General features: G+C 46.7%; 1 protein-coding gene and 1 long non-coding RNA gene across 47 annotated transcripts in view; one reads left to right on the top strand and one right to left on the bottom strand.

Moving 5' to 3' along the window:
* LOC138917078 (heparan sulfate glucosamine 3-O-sulfotransferase 4-like) overlaps positions 1-16,245 on the bottom strand; it is a 103,040-nt gene that overhangs the window by 55,277 nt on the left and 31,518 nt on the right. For all 46 annotated transcript variants that reach the window (XM_070231549.1, XM_070231551.1, XM_070231539.1 and 43 more), the window contains 2 exons: positions 4,849-5,004; positions 3,456-3,581 (listed from right to left, as the gene is read on the bottom strand). The gene's annotated coding sequence lies outside the window, so the exon portion shown is untranslated. The remainder of the gene's footprint in view (positions 1-3,455; positions 3,582-4,848; positions 5,005-16,245) is intronic.
* Positions 6,242-12,559, top strand: LOC138917081 (uncharacterized). Its single transcript, XR_011424526.1, has 4 exons — positions 6,242-6,476; positions 7,223-7,268; positions 7,867-7,927; positions 8,206-12,559. It is a non-coding gene; the product is annotated as an uncharacterized lncRNA (long non-coding RNA).

Below are 16,245 nucleotides of genomic sequence, written 5' to 3'. Positions count from 1 at the left end.
CTCAAGGGCCCCTCCGCCTTGCATGTATCCCACAGTCCTGCCAAACCGAACAGTACCCACTACCCAAAAGCACACATTGCATTCTTCTCTTTCACCTCTGCCTGATCAGATGATGGAGTAAAAACAAAGCCATCATTTGCTAGTTAAGTGACTTTCAGACAGGTCATTTCACCTCTCTGACCCTCAGTTTCTGCATATGTAAGTGATGAATAGTAAGACTCACCTCATATTGTTTTTATAAAGAATTAAATTGACTTAGCATATGCAAAAACACCTGGCTCCCTGCCTGACATGCTGCAGCCACCAATAATTATTCGGACCTAAATATTGGCTCATGCCATGCCCTGCTTCTTTTCCTATTAAAACCTTATCCTTGAAAAATAGGTGTGTACCCTTTCTTCAAAACCAGCCCAAGGTGTAAACTGAAGTTCACTTTCCTAAGCCGCTCAGTGACATTTATAACGCCAAGTCTAATGCCTTAGATCGTTTTTTTTCTAATAAGCAAAAGAAGCTAACTCTGCCTAACTTCAGTTTTCTTATTAAAGAAATTGACTAGAAGGATTTATGGTAACTCACATAACTGAAGGGAATTTTTGAGAAATTAACAAACAAAAAGCAAAAATAAGCTTTGGAAGTCACAATACAGCATAGTGTATAGTTATTATTACTACCGTTCACCAGATATTGTCGGCTCTTCTCTGGCATACAGAAGGGATGTATCTTCTTGGCCCCTTAAAGTCAGATCTGACTCTGTGACCCTTTGGCGAATGAAACTTGAGCAAAAGTGAGGTTGTCTCTTCCAGACAGAACCTTTCGCAAACAGTGGGAGTGTGTTTTTCCTGCCTGGCAGTTGTGCAAGAAGTTGGATCGAGCCTCTTTTAGCTGCCATCTACTCAATCCTCCAGACTGAGGAACGATAATACAGAGCCAGCCCCTGATGACATGGAGCATGTTCGAGAAATAAACCTTGGTTATTTTTAGTTGAGACTTGGGAGTTTGTTGTGAATACAGCACAACATGGACTGTCTGACTGATGAAAACATACATATTATCAATTTCCTCTGCTGTTGACCAAAATGACTTCAGTGAGCCAATATCAGAATTCCTTTCACAAAGGTGGATAAGTGACAGAATAGAAGTCTACACTGTCCTAGTAGTGTAGACAGATACCATGTCTTATATATAGCAAAGATATTTCCTCATTTTGTCCTTTACCTGTCAATAAAAAAGTATATCTATAGAAATCTGGAGGTAAAGCTCCAGACAAAACCAACATGGTGACAATGAGGAACATTACATACTTGTAAAAGGAGCAACGGATGAGAAAATAATAATAATGGCTGGGAACTTATAGAACCTTGCATTGAAAGGGATCTCATATGGAACTTAGGAAATATTATAGCTGAAAGCACTACATGACAAAATCTGGTGGATGGAATTAAACAATACTTAGAAGAAACATATCTTCAATATACTTATCTAAAAAGAAAAATTAGAAACCAACGAGCTACTTGTTCAAGAAGCTAGACAAAGAGCAAGACAGTAAAGTGAGGAAGAAAGGAAATGATAAAGAGAAATGCCAAACCTTTGTTCCTATTTATTTGCTCTTTATTTATTGCTATGGACTGAATTCTGTCTCCCCACAGTTCATATAATGGAAGCCCTGACGCCCCTTGTGACCATGTCCAGACACAAGGTCTTTAGGAAGTAATTATGGTGAAAATGAAGTCATAATGGTGGAACCTAAATCAGATAGGACTGTGGCCTCATCAGAAGTTGAAGAGATCTCTCTTTCTGTTTCTTCACACACATACACACACCCCGCCATCTGAGGACTCAGTGAGAAGGGGACCTTATGCAAGCTGAGGAGACAGCCCTCGCCAGAACCTGACCATGCTGGCATCCTGCTCTCAGGCTTCCAGCCCCCCAGAATTGTGAGAAAATAAATTTCTGTTGTTTAAGTCACCCATGCTATGGCATTTTGTTATGGGAACCCAAGCTAAGACGCTTATCTTTCACAGTTTGTTCCTAGGTTCTGGTACCAATTCCAACGTGTGTAGGGTTGGGGGTCGGGGGAGTCCCCCACACCAACAAGCAATTCTTGGGACACCAGCTGGGTGTCCTGCAATTCAACTCGATTCTGACATTATGTACCCAGACACAGCATCACATCCCACAGGTTAAGGGTTCAGCCCCACAAGACTGCCCCACTGCAGGTGCCAACAGCAAGTCTAGGTTGTCGCCTATGCTTCTGAGCAACTGGCTGTCAGTAGGAGGTTCTCAAGACTCTCTACTCCGGTTCGACTAATTTGCTAGGGTGGCTCACAGAACTCAGAGAAACCTCTTACTTACTAGATTACTTGTTTATTAGAAAAGGATATGACTCGGGAATAGCTCGATGGAACAGACGCATAGGGCAAGACATGGGGAAAGGGCACTGAGCTTCCACGCCCTCTCCAGGTAACCACTCTCCCAGAACCACCACTCTCCCAGAACCTCCACATGGTCACCAACTGGGACGCTCTTGGAAATCTGTCCTTTTGGGTTTTTATGCATAAGCCGTTTATTTATTCTCTTACCCTCGGCTGCTGTTTTTCCTTCCCCATTTATAGCCCAAAGCCAATCAAAGAAGGACATGTGCAGTGTGATGCTGTTCCTGTACATTTTTTAAGTGCATAACAATGTAAGAATTTGTTAACGGAGACATACACATGTATGTCTTGACTATGCATAAAAATGTAATCTTTTGTTAATGGAGCCATGCACATGGATATTCTTGGAATCATAAAGAATGTAATTAATTTTAGGATATTGATACCTATGATGAGGGAGGGAGGAGAACGGGATGGAAATGTGAATTTTAGGTGTGACGGCAACATTTTGTTTCTTAAAAACAGAGATATCGTTGTGGGCTGAATCATGTCCCTGAAAATTCACATGTTGAAGTCCTAACTCCAGGACCTCAAAATAGGGCTGTATTTGGAGAGAGGGCCTCTAAAGAGGTAATTAAGGTCAAGTGAGGTCACATGGGTAGGCTCCAATCCAATGTGACTGATAGTCACGTAAGAAGAGAAGATTAGAACTCAGACACACACAGAGGGAAGACCGTGTGAGGACACAGGGAGAAGCGGCTGGGGAGAGAGGCCTCAGAAGAGACTAAACCGGCCAACGCCTTGATCTTGAACTTCGGCCTCCAGAACCGTGAGAAAATAAATTTCTATTGTTTAAGCCACCCTACGTGTGGCATTTTGTCATGGCAGCCCCAGCAAATGAATGCAACATCGGAAGCAAATAGGGCAGAATTGAACGTCTGTTCTTTCTGGGTATTGGGGCCGGAGATAGAGGTCATACTATGTACTCTTCTGCATATTTGAAATATTTCCATAATAGTTAAGAAAATAACAAGCACATCCCGAAAAAGAATAACCAGAGAGTAGAAATTTATGTGTGATTACCTTACAGGCCAAGGTGGGTTTCGCGTTGGGCAGGTGGTTCTCTTCCACAGGGTGTGTCAGTCACCCATGAATTCCCGTCTCTTGGCTCCGCCATTCCTGACGCCTGTATCATTGTCTGCAACCAATCTGCACAAGGAGAAAGAAGGAACACGGAGAAGACACACCTGCTTTCAAAAGTTCCAACCTGGAAATGGCACACAGCACTTCCACTCCCATTGCATTGGCTGAAACATAGTCACACGCCACACCTCACTGCAAGTTGCTGGGTGACTGCCTTCCTGGGCACCCAGGACAAGGATGTGGACAAACAGCCAGTAGTCCCACCCACAATGTCATCAGGTTGACCCTGGTCTTCATGCTGCTGCTCAGTCCACAGCGTGTCTGCCAGGCCTATGGTTAGGGTTTAGATATTTTACAAAGGCGCGGGGTTGGGGGTCATGGTTTGGGACTTCAAAGAGGAGGAAGCCAATTCACAAGGAGACAGAAAACCAAATGTTTGCTGGGCCATCTCTAAACAAATGAGAGAGAACTTGTGTAAAATGGGCCCGGCTAGGTACCTTCTTCTCTACCACATCTGGAGTTCCCTACGTTGAAAGCTCCTTCCTGGAACAGGCCTTCTGTCTTAAATTCTTTTAGGCAGGTAGGGGTGAGGCCAAAGTTTCTTTCATATATAAATTTATAGAACTAAATAAATGAATTTAAATATAGATACAATGGATTATATATTCTATTATATAGCAATATTAATATATACTATATATACATATATATATATATATATACATATATATATATATATATATATATATAATCTCCTTGGTTCTCCAGAGAACCCTGACGAATACAGGAGGAGTTAATATTCTTTTATCGATGGCATTTACATTTAATCATTTGAAATTCTTAGTTATGACATTGTTATGGCTTGTAAGGAAGTGTCCTTTTCAGTGTTTCATTTAGAGGCCTCAAGATACCAATTTTAAAAAGTTTCCCATTTTATTTGCTTGGTTTGATAGGCTTTTTCCAATTGAGTGCACAGATAAACCAATTTAGGAATTTCAAAGGAGCCCCATTTAGGCCAGTGAAGCCTTAAATCACCCTGAGTAATCTGAGCCCAGTGGGACAAAAATCTACATGTAGAAGGTCTGTATTCTTTAAAGACAAAACCAGCAGGAGTCCCAGAGTGGGGCTGTTCTTTGGTGGTCCTCTTAGAAAATGGATTTCTCATTTGTATGAACTTACCAAAGGATCAAAGGCCCAAAAAAGGAGTGAAAGAAACAGAAGTTTCTAACAAAGCTGACAACGGAAGGATGGCCAGAACCAGTATCAAAGGACGCCTACAGAAAGAGTCTGGACCTCTACCAAAAATGCGAGGTCCAGGCCCAGGAGGACTTACCACCAGGAACCAGAGCCACCAGGAGGAGACGACAGAGCACAAAAGATTCTTTGCAGGCACCTTGCTTGTGTCTGTGAAGTGGCACCAGAATTGAAGGTCAGTAGCTAGGGATCCCACTTCTGTCACCATGTAAAGTCAGCAAATAAGAGGCATAAACTGCAAAAGAACCAAAAAGTTTATTTGGGGTCTCAAGAATTCCAATTCAGGAGATGTAGATTCGAGTAGAAGCTCAAATGTGCTCCTAGGAAGACAAAGGAGGCAGGGGTAGATAAAAGGAAAGGACACAGGCTTACAGAGGTCTACAGTGAACAGTTACTGACTGGTTCTGGCATGGGGTGAGCTGACTTGCCAGAACATAGTTGGTCCTAGGCAGACTGTCCCTTCTTGGAATGAGGAAACACTTCAAGATGTGACCTCTGCTGTCAGGTAAAGCTCAAAAGTTCAGTTAACATCTGGTGGTGGATGTGGTGTACAAGCATAAGCCCCACTTCCTTAATGGCCTCCCAGCTCCATTTTAGAAGCCTTGAAAATGGTACTCCATTTTGTCATTGTCATCCACCACAGTCACGCACCACGTAACAATATTAACGATGTTTCGGTCACTGATGGACCACATATATGACAGTGGTCCCATACGGGTAGCACCACATAGCCTAGGTGTGTAGTAGGCTCTACCACTTAGGTTTGTGTAAGTACACTGTGTGATGTTCACACAACAGTGAAAGTGCCTAATGATGCATTTCTCTAAACATTTCCCTTTCATTAAGTGAGGTACGCCTGTACTGATTTTAGTCTTGTGAGTGTTGAATAATGAATTACTCATTTCAATTATTTGAGTCAGCCCCACTGGCTGAAGATGGTAAAGGCTGACTGAAGCAAAAAACTAAAATTTGTTATTCAACATTCACAAAACCAAATGAGTACAGAAGAACTTTGAGTTCTATATCAGGGTTCATGTAAGGCAAAAACATTCTAAAGGAAAGATGGATTTGAGGACATATATGATTCTGAGTGTAAATGTCTGGGTACAAGCAAAAATTCCAGGGAGCATTTCAGACTTTCGAGGCAGTGGAATTGGTGAAACCAAAGTCAAGCTCTCCAAACAGTAAAGGGGGCCCAGGTAATATCTGGAGTACAGGTGGAACAGGCAGAAAATTTCATTAATGTAATTGTATGATTTCATGAACGGACAGAGTTGGAAAATAGGATGGCAGGGTAGGGCAGAGGGACCTGGAGGGCCCAGGATGGATGGAGAGATCAGCTGGGCTGGTGGGAGGAAGGGGCCATGGGCACACCCTCTTCATGTCCCCTCCCCCACCCTCTGAAACCCTTTGTGACTCTTCAGTGCTCTGTGATGCAGGCCTGGGATTATAGGCAAGTGCGGACACTCTCAGAGCTCAGTTGCCTCAGGCAGCCTTGCGATTCAGAAAATGGAGTTCAGTCAATGGAATGTTCTCTCATTTCTGAATAGCCATATGGAGTTGTTTTTGAGCATCTGCTCAACATTCTTAGATAGTGACTATAACCTCACCATCGTGTGTGGGTTGTGGTTGCTTCTTCTGTTCCTGTGCTTCCTGGTGGGGATTCCATCTTTACCAACCTTCTGGAAAACCAAAATCTACCAAAAGGTAAGGATCCCTGGGCAAGCCACCAACAGGGATTTTTTATTGTTGTTTCCATTTCTAGTCCCACATTTTTAAATGAGTTGGTCCAGAGAGACTCCTAAGATGGCAAGTCTGAATAGACGATAGAACATCATCCTTCTAGGGGAATAGGCCAGGCAGGACTAGGGGTTCAGCTGGGACTGTTTCCCATTTAAAACTCACAGACCATCTGGGTATGGTGGAGGATTCCCGGATAAAATCCCATCAGTGATTTCACGGCCCTGCATTAGGTTATTTAGAGAGTTTGGGATCTGTGTAGGAGAACACTGTTCCCAACACTGGATCACGAGTCACATTCCCATGACGGGCGTCATTCGACCAAACCATCCTTTGTATTGGGCAGATCAGGAGAGCAGGGCTGAGCCTCTGAGCAGACACTGGAGTGTGAGCTCTGTCCCAGGATACAGGGGCCTATCTGAGGAAGCACAGATGTGACTGGGGGCCTCAGAGTCTATGCCCGCCTTGAGCAGAGGACTTCTGACTGAGAAGATCAAGTGTGGACTCTAGCCAAAAATCCTCCTTCGAGGTTTTCAAAGAAGGAGAAATTGAAAGTATCTTATCACCTTTAGAAATTCAGAAAGGGAAAGAACACAAAGTGCTAGTAATAAAAATAGAGAGTGACATTAATCTTGGATGAATATCTGAGTTTCCTAGAGAGAGGAGCAAGCCAACTAAGTCCTCGCTCCTCATTCTTTTCTTTTTGTTCTCAGCGTCAGGGCAGAGCCAAGAGGAGAAGAAAAGGTGGAACATCAAGTGGTAAGGTTCCACCTATCCCACCTGAGCTCTCCAAGGGTGACCCTTCCTGTCCTCTCCATGAGGTCCCAGGTCCATGGTCTCTGAGGATGTCAGTCGCTAGATAGAGTCCCTCTCAGAAAATAGAGGCCTCAGAGGAAAGGCTCATGGGAAGGTAGTCAGAACCCGAGACATTTCTCAGATTCCTGCTCTGCCCAGCTCTGGGCATGAAGCAGTGATGGGCCTGGACAATGGGTGTTGCCCAGTGGGTTGCCGTGGGAGACGCCAAGAGTCAGAACTTCTGTGTCCTGACCTTGTGAAACTACGTTGACTTCCTGGATGATCAGACTCCTCTTTGAGGTAACCATTGACCTATGTTCCTCACATGGTGGTTTTGAACATCCCATGGGATAATGTATGTGACAGTACTTTATAAATGAAGCAACAAACACATGTGAACCTTATTAATATTATCATTGACCGTTTGACCACATCTACTGATTCTTGGGGCTTTCAGAGTTAATATCCCGTTAATATCCCAAGGGTCTCCCATAAAGGGACTCCCGTGTAACACCTATGCTTCTACCTTTATTACATGTAATTCACTCTTCTGGTTTCCCAGGTTGGAGAAACTACCAGAGGGAAACAGAGGAGAAAAGGAGGCTAATTTCTATTCTGAAAAGGTGACTAGTCTTTTCTTTCCTGATCCCTCTTTGACATGTTCTCTGCAATTCCAGGGATTCAGTACAGCCTGCAGTAGTCATGGGAGGGGTTTGCCATAGGAACGGGTATGTGAATGAAGGCCTTGGGGTGAGGGCTGCTGAGTGTATGGTGAAGTCATAGATGTGGGGCATTGTGAAGGGGCAGCAGGCTTCAGGTGGCCCCTCCCCTGACAGGCCAGCAGGTCCTCCTTTCCTTGTTCTGGTCCTGGCTACAGTTTTCTACTTCCTGTCTCCCGCAGGCCCCTAGGCCGGCCTCTCGATACCACCCGCATTCGTCAACTATTATGCCCAGACCCCTCCTGTGAGGTGTGTAATAGCACAACTGCTGAGATCAATCGGCTGCTGTTCCTGGAGGACCTGGAAGATGATACTGCCTCTGTGTCCTCTATGGCTTCCACAGCTTCTGGGACTGAGTCATCATTCACTCTGTCCTCTGCCTTCTCAGAAGTCCCTCCAGGAGACCTAACACCATCCCCTCCACCTGACCCTTCCCCACCGCCCCCCTCCGTTCTCTCACCTAACCCAATGACACCCTTAGCTGACTTTCTTTCACCCTCACCACCGGGTCACTCTATGCCACCAGAGCCTATTCCTCCCTTGGAGTCCAAATTCCCAGCAGACCATTCCCCACCCCAACCCCTTGCCCTTCCCCCTCTCCCACCACATGACACCCAGGCAACGGGTCCTATTCTCCAACCAGAGGCCACTCTGTCTCTGAATACGATCTTCTCTCTTGACCGCACCCTTTCCCAAGATATTAACCCCTTACCAGATTTGTCCCAGATAATGAATCCCAATGACTCACTGGCTTGTCATCACGCACCACCAAGCCTGTCTGTCTCACCACCGACAGACCACCCTTTAACTGTGACTCAATCTAAATCGGTTTCCATCTTATTGAAGTCTGTTCCAGAGAACTCATCTCCAGATAGCCCTGGTGGGTTGTCCACTTATGTCCCAACAATCAGAGGCACTGACCATTCAAGCCTGTCAATTTCAGAATTATCCTGGTGGCAAGCTTGTGCCAAAGACTTGTTCTTAGCACCTTCCACCTTGGCACCACGTGATTTTAATCGAGAGTTTCTTGCCCTCCATTCTCCAGAGTCCTCTCTGGAGAGACACCCTACAGCTAACCTTATAGAGCCTGGTAACCTCTCATTTCTCAGCCCTCATGTCCTGGCACTCCTGGAGAGACAAGTCCGAAAGAGGAGTGATTTCCTGATGTGGAAGGAAAAGGAGAAGGAGAAGGGCTCTTTTCCAAAAAAACTTAGGCCAGGCCACCAACTAACTCCTTCGGGGAAAATGTCAGAGTCAAATGCTGATGAGTGTGACTCAGCATTCTCCCTTCCTTTCTGGAGCAGTGCAGGCAAACCAAAGGAGCTGCACATGCATGAGCAGCCCCCATATCCTAAAATCTTGGAGGACCATTTACAGGAAAAATGTATGCAGCTCTTCTGGGGTCTCCCATCTCTGCACAGCGAGTCCTTGCCCTCTGCTATCCGTGACTCACGTGACTGCACCACAATCTTCCTTTTCAATACCATCTCAAATGCCTCCATGGGCCAAGAATCCCCAGTACCTCTCCATCGCCCACCTCCATCCTTGCCTGAGATCCAGCCCCAACCCTTGCCTCAAACCCTGCCCCAATCCCAGCCCCTACCTCTCACTCAGGTCAAGTCCCAGGCCCACCTTAAATCCCCACTCCCAATCCTACCATCTGGTCCTCTACCCCAGATAAGGATCTGTGGAGTGTGTTACCATAGACCCCCGGATGAATCAGAGTCTCTCACCTCATCTGAAATTCAACAACTGGAATGGAAAGTGTTGCAGAAGCAACAGGAAAGTTTGTGGGGTTCCCCCTCTGTAGTCCAAAGATCTCAGGAAGAATTTTGTTCTTCAGCTCCCAACTTTCCTTACCATCAGGCCTCCCAGGCCCATGCCTCCATCTCCACCCTTCCCGTAGAGTTTCCTCTCAGTGATGAGCTGAGGAAGAAACTGGAACATCACCTTCGAAAGAGGCTCATCCAACACCGGTGGGGCCTGCCCCGCAGGATCTGTGAGTGTCTGTCACTGATGATGCCTCCAAGAGATTTCTCAGAGATAGCTAAGTCAGAAAGCAATCGTGGACTCTCACGGATCTCGGTGAACAAAGATCTAAATGTTGGATTGAGCCAATCCAAAAGCTTCCATGAGAGGGGTTCAGAACTGCTTCAGGTAGAGAAGGAGATGGGGAAGGATCAGGGGCATAGCCCAGAGAACGGCCCAAAAGCTCATCTGTTGAGTGACCCAGAGAGCTCTTCAGATAAGGATCTGGCATATGACTCTGAGAAAGACCTAAATAGTCACATGGCAAGTCTGTCAGGGAAAGCTTCAAGGGCCTTGGAGGAAAGTCTAGATCAGAAACAACTTGAAAATGTCCTGAAAGCACATTTGAGCAAGAAGTTTGAGGAAATCAGTGAGGCTCGGCTCCCTGGGACGGTGCACAGTTCATGGCATGCTAGCAAGCAGACATTGCTGCTTTCTGACAAATCCCGCACCCAAATAACTCAGAGGAGTTTGCCACCTTCAGTGGGTGGGGACTCCTCCCTGAATACCTTCCAGGAGCTTTGCTTCATTGATTCCAGTGCACAACAGATGATGGAAACCCATATTAAAAGTTTCCGTATGAGGATGGAGTGGGGCCTGCCCTGCAGGGTCCTTGAATCCATACAGGCGTTTAAATTGGAAGATGCTGCATCCCAGTCCTTGCCCTATTTCTACTGGCCCCCCTCAAATAACCCAACTTTGGAAGTCGACTCCAAATCCGAGGGCTTCGAGCCCCATAGAGGAAGCTCTAAATCTGTTCTTCAAGAAAAAGCAGAAACAACAAATTCAGCCCTGGTCCTGGATCGTCTTTGCCCTGCTACATCACCTATGGGCAGGGAAGGACAAGGGGTGCCGAGACAATCACCCTCTGGTATCAACCAAGAGATTGCAGAGGTTGTTCAGAGGAGTAAGGGTGCCAGGCAGACTCATCTGCCTGTCACATGTGGCATCACAGGCAAAACGAGTCAGAAATTTACTCAGCTAGGCAACAGATGCCCCCCAGAGCTGCCTGCAAGGCAAGCTGGTGCCAAACCTGAGACAAAAGATGAGAGAGTGAGTTCCAGTGATAGAAGAGAAGGGCGACAGGACAAAAAGATGAAGTCGGAACCCTTTTCCATGTACAACACGGCCAGGGACATATTCAGGGCCAAGGAGCTCAATGCTCTGCAGTCAAAAACTGGTAGTGTGTTGACAACCAGCAAGCCAGGAAGCTCCCAAATGATACGTGAGAATCACAGTAAAATAGAAATTACTGGGACCATTGAAAGCCCTGCACCAAAAAGACAAGTTCCCCAAGACCCAAAGTCATCGGATCTTAAGGAACATCTGTTTGGGGAATTAAAGTCAAAACTAGAGAAGAGGAATCAGAGCCAGGTCCAAGGCCAACACACTGACAGGGCCCCTGCCTCAGAGAGCTTGACTTACAAGGCCTCACTGACTCATGCCCACGGTGTCTCCAGTGGGGACATGGGAGCTTCCCAGGTGCTGCGTGTCCATCTGGAGGACAGTGGGATCAGCAGGCAGCAGCGGCAAGAGCCTTGGGTCCCTACGAAAGACCTAAAGAGGTCCGAGGATAAGAAATTCCCACCAGCTACAATGAGACTGAGCCCTCCGGGCCCCAACAAAGAAGAGCTTGGTGGAGGGGATGCAGGGTTGGGGACATCCCAACCTACAAGAAAGAGTTTCCCTACTCAGATCACAGCATCAGAGGAGACGCTTGGGAGCAAGTCTTCCCAGACCTCATCACAGAAGGCACAGCCTCCTCCTGAAAGTCTGTTCCGAAAAAAGATGAACCACATTTTTCAATGGCTTCGTCCTGGGACAAAAGGCAAAAAGCAAGAACATCCCCCGGAAAAGGGCCGCCCCATATCATCTGCACAGAGCAGAGGCCTGGTTAAAGAGAGAGCTGCCGTTACTGGGACCACCACGGCTCAGAAGACCAGGACGGTCCCTGGGAAGTTCCCAGTGGAGAAACTGGGGCAGCGGTGTGCAACAGAGGTCACCCGCCCTCAAGAGCCCCTTCCTTCCCTGAGGAAGTTTGTGAAAACTGAGCAGAAGGCAGAAGAGCAGGCCCAGGCAGAGCCCGTCCAGGGGCATCCTTCCAACTACAGGGCTCCCTCCTGTAAAGTGCCAAAGGCCAAGTCCTGCCACCAAGAAGTTGTCTTTGCTGGCCAGAATTATCCTACATGTTCTAGACGGATCAGAGACCACAACAGACACCCTCAGAAAGTCGTGGCGCTTAAAGATCAGCTATTGGATCAGAAGCGTCCCTTATCTGTGCCCCGCAGGGAGCATGTGCCCCATCCAAGCTCCACCTGCAGGCGTCAAGCCGGCCCAGGGGCCTCCAGCTGTTCTCACCACTGCTAAAGGCACTATGTTTAGGGATCCGTCTCTATGTCAACAGAAAACGCTTTTCCAGCGTTTCGAGAGCGGAAAATTTCCCACCACAAAATAATTCCTTCTCGTGGAGAATATTAATTCTCCCCAATAAATGATTCTCTAATAATAGTGATGTCTTTTCTGTGTCCTGTGTTGGGGGCATGGGTTTCAGGTAACTCAGGGCTTGTGCTTAGGGAAAAGGAGGAGTGAGTTCAGCTCTTACTGATTGCTTCCTCTGGCTTCCGAAAGGTCACCAGTGCTCTGCAGCTCTTGTTGACAAAGAGATATCACGTGCCCCCAAAAGCCCATTTCCTCCCTGATGAAGTTTGAGGAGGTGGGCTCTGCCTCCTGCCTCTTCGCTTAGCCTTAACGAAAGTGTAGAGCAGCCCACACCTTCCGCTCACTGAATGTTTTACATCCTTCAGAGAGTAGGGAAGACAGGTGTTCTCTATCCGAAGAGGGTCAAGAATAGGTATGCAATTCATAAAACAACAATGAAGAAAAAACAGTGGCTTCATCATGATTTAGAGGTCAGTGACCAGAGGACCCCACAGGGGGTGAACCCTGAATGGGATTTGGGGGTGGGGGAGGGTATTGCTGCAGTGGATCCTGGGCTGGTGGGGGAGGGGCTAGGAACAGCACAGACACTCCTTAAGAATCTGTCATGTGAGTCATATTAATGTGTTAGGGAAGAATACTTTAAACTTTACACTGAGGTTTCCCTACTGGAAAGGCACCTGGGGGAAGTGGTTCCCCTCTGTAGGTATTTCTTCAGACTGCCCAATGACATTTTGTTGCAGAGCAAAAGCATCACTCAGCTGCCAGTAGTAACAATGTTGACCAAGTAGCCACCTACCTCCCAGGATAAAATAAAGCTGAGAGTAAGGAAAAGATGACTTGGAGTAAGCCAGGAGGAAAGAAAAAATGAAGAGGGGAAAGAAGGACCTTGCTGGTAGAACAAAGCTTTATGCCACATCATCATCCATATGGTGACCCTGTCCTGTTCCCCCCGCCCCCTCCTCAATCTGATCCAGGCATCACCACCTTGAGGCTGATCCAGGCACTGCACAGCACACTGATGCCTTATTCCAAAAAGGCACTGGGCTGTTCTTTGAATACTAAACACTATCTGCAGGGAGGTCATCAGGCATGGCATCCCCCTCTTTGGGAAGGTGATCTTGCTGCCTTCCGTCCATCTATGCTTAACAGGAATATACAAGATCTTGCCCTTAATGTGTACAGTTCACCTATCAGGATGGAAGTGCCGCCTCTGATATTCACGGCCTCGGTGGAGCCATGGTTGGTCTCCCCCAGAACACCTGCAGCTCATGAACCAGAGGTGAGTCCCAGACTATGCACCAGGTTACAGATATATGGGGGTCTCACCATGGACTGCACACATACCCACCCTTACAATAGGGGTTTGGAGGAAAGGCAACTCCACTTAGACAGACTGGGACTCAAAAATTGGCTGAGTGTCAACTGGGGCAAAATTCAAAAAGCATTATGATGGTGAGCGTGAAATACATTAAGTTGTAGATGTCTAAGTAAAATAAAGATGGTTACAAGGGTGGAAAAATAAAATACCAATTTTGTTTTCTAAAAACAACATGATTTGAAAAATGGAAGGGAGGAGAAAAAGGGAAAAATAGAATAAAATGATTGTTCTGTAAGTAATAAGAGGGGGTCAAGACATAGGTGACAAACGAAATAAGACTCCAAGTAAGGGAAAGGAATTTGAGGTTTCCAAGCCCCTTGAGGGAAGCTCTAAAAGTTTTCAGGGAAATAAGGTGCAAACAACGAATTCAGTCCCCATCCTGGATCTTCCACTCCCTGCTACCTCATCTGTGGGCAACGAAGGACAGGGGGCCCTAAAACCATCCCACTCTGATAGCGACCAGGAGCTTGCCAAGGACATCCAGTCAATCGAGCATGGCAGACAGACTTCAGAGATCCTCACACACAGCTTTATAGACAAAGTGAGTCAGAGTAAGACTGCACTAGACAATAACAGATGCAGCCGAGAGGTGCCCACAAGGCAAGCTGGGGTTGGACATGTGCCAAGGGATGAGAATGTGAGTTCCAGTGATAGAGAGGACATGATTCAGGGCCAAAAGATGGTGGAGAAGAATTGAAAACATTTTTCCACGTCCACCATGAACTTCAGGGAGATAGTCAAGGCTGAGGAGCTGTGCGTTCTTACATCACAATCTTGTGACATCTTGACAACCAACAAGTTGGGAAGCTCCCAAATGGTAAATATCAATGTGAGCAAAGTAGAAACTACCCTGACCAGTGAATGTCCCTTACCAAAAATACCAGTTCCCCAAGATTCCAAGCCATCAGACATTAAAAAACAGCTCCTTACCAAGTTGAAGTTTCAATTGAAGAGCAAGGAACATAGCCAGCCTAAAGGCTCTCCCGCTGACATATCCCTTACTTCAGATAGCTTGCCTTCCGACTCCTCACTGACTCAGTCCCAGAGCGTCTCCAGTGGGGACATGGGAGCTTCCCAGGTGCTGCAAGTCCACTTGGAGGACAATGGGCATTGGCGGGAACCCTGGGCCTCTAAGCATGTCTCATGGAAATGCCAGGATAGGAATTTCCCACCAGCTGCAAAGACAGTGAGACCTCTGGATTCCAGAGCAGGAGAATGTGGAAGCGAGGATTCAGGAGTTGGGACGTCTAAAGCCAGAAAGAAGAGCCACTCTATTGAGGACAGAGAATTAGAGGGCACTTCCCCGTATCTGTCACAGAATGAACAGTTTCCTCCTGAAAGTTACTTCAGAAAAAAAATGAGGCAGTTTTTTCAGTGGATTAATTCCAAGAAAAAAATCACAGGGCAGGAAAGTCCCCAGCAAAAAGCCAAGTTCACGTCAACCTTTGCACCGCTCCGAGACCCAGCTCAAAGTGCAGCTCTCGTGAGCTGTGGGCCTCCTGAAGCTCATGAGCTCATGGCAGCCATCGGGAAGATCCTAGAGGAGAAACTGGCATGGAGATACGAACCTGAGGCTGCAGAGTTAAGTCAGCAGAAGGGGGAACTGCAGGCCCAGGTAGAGCCTGACGAGGGACATCCCTCCAACTACGGGGCTCTCTCTGACCCACAGCCAGGGGAATGGGCAAGGACCACATCCTGCAGCCAAGATGCTGTCCCTCCTGACAAGAGTTTTCGTACAAGGGTTAGACAGAAAAGAGACAGGATCAGACAGCCCTGGAAAGTTGTGGCCTTCAAGGACCAGCATTTATGCCAGAGTCAACCCCCTTCCCCACCCTAAAGGGAGTCTGTGCCCCATCCAAGACCCACCTGCATGCATGATGTATGCCACGTCCCTCCGGCCACCCTCACCTCTAATGAAAGCACTGTGTTCAGAGATCTGACTCTTCTATTCAAACAGGAAATGCTTCTCCAGCACTTCCAGGGAGGAAAAATGTCCCCAAAGAAATCATTCAGTCCTTGTTGAGAAAGCATTGCCATTTTCACGAGAACACATCCTCTGATGAGAACCATGGTTAGCACAACCAAGAATACTGATCGTCCTCAATAAATGTTTCTGCTAGGAGAGAGTAGCGTTCTCTGTGTGGTGCTTTGGGGGAGTGGGTTTGGGGTTCCCAGCGCTTATGCTCAGGGAAAGGAAGGAGGGAAGTCAGCTCTGACTGATTTCCTCTTTTGGTTTCTGCAAGATGACCAGTCCCTTGTAGGGGGCCTGACAGTGGCTTTCTCAGTTTTATCTTGGGTCCTGTATTTGACCTTACTCAGATGTCCTGTACTTAAAACACTTTACTTTTTCATAAAAAGTACAAAAAGTTTACTCTAA

This window comes from Equus caballus, chromosome 13 (genome assembly GCF_041296265.1).
Source record: "Equus caballus isolate H_3958 breed thoroughbred chromosome 13, TB-T2T, whole genome shotgun sequence".
In the NCBI taxonomy this organism is placed as follows: domain Eukaryota; kingdom Metazoa; phylum Chordata; class Mammalia; order Perissodactyla; family Equidae; genus Equus; species Equus caballus.
The sequence above is the reverse complement of the archived record's forward strand: the minus strand, read 5'-3'. Positions and strand labels throughout refer to the sequence as shown.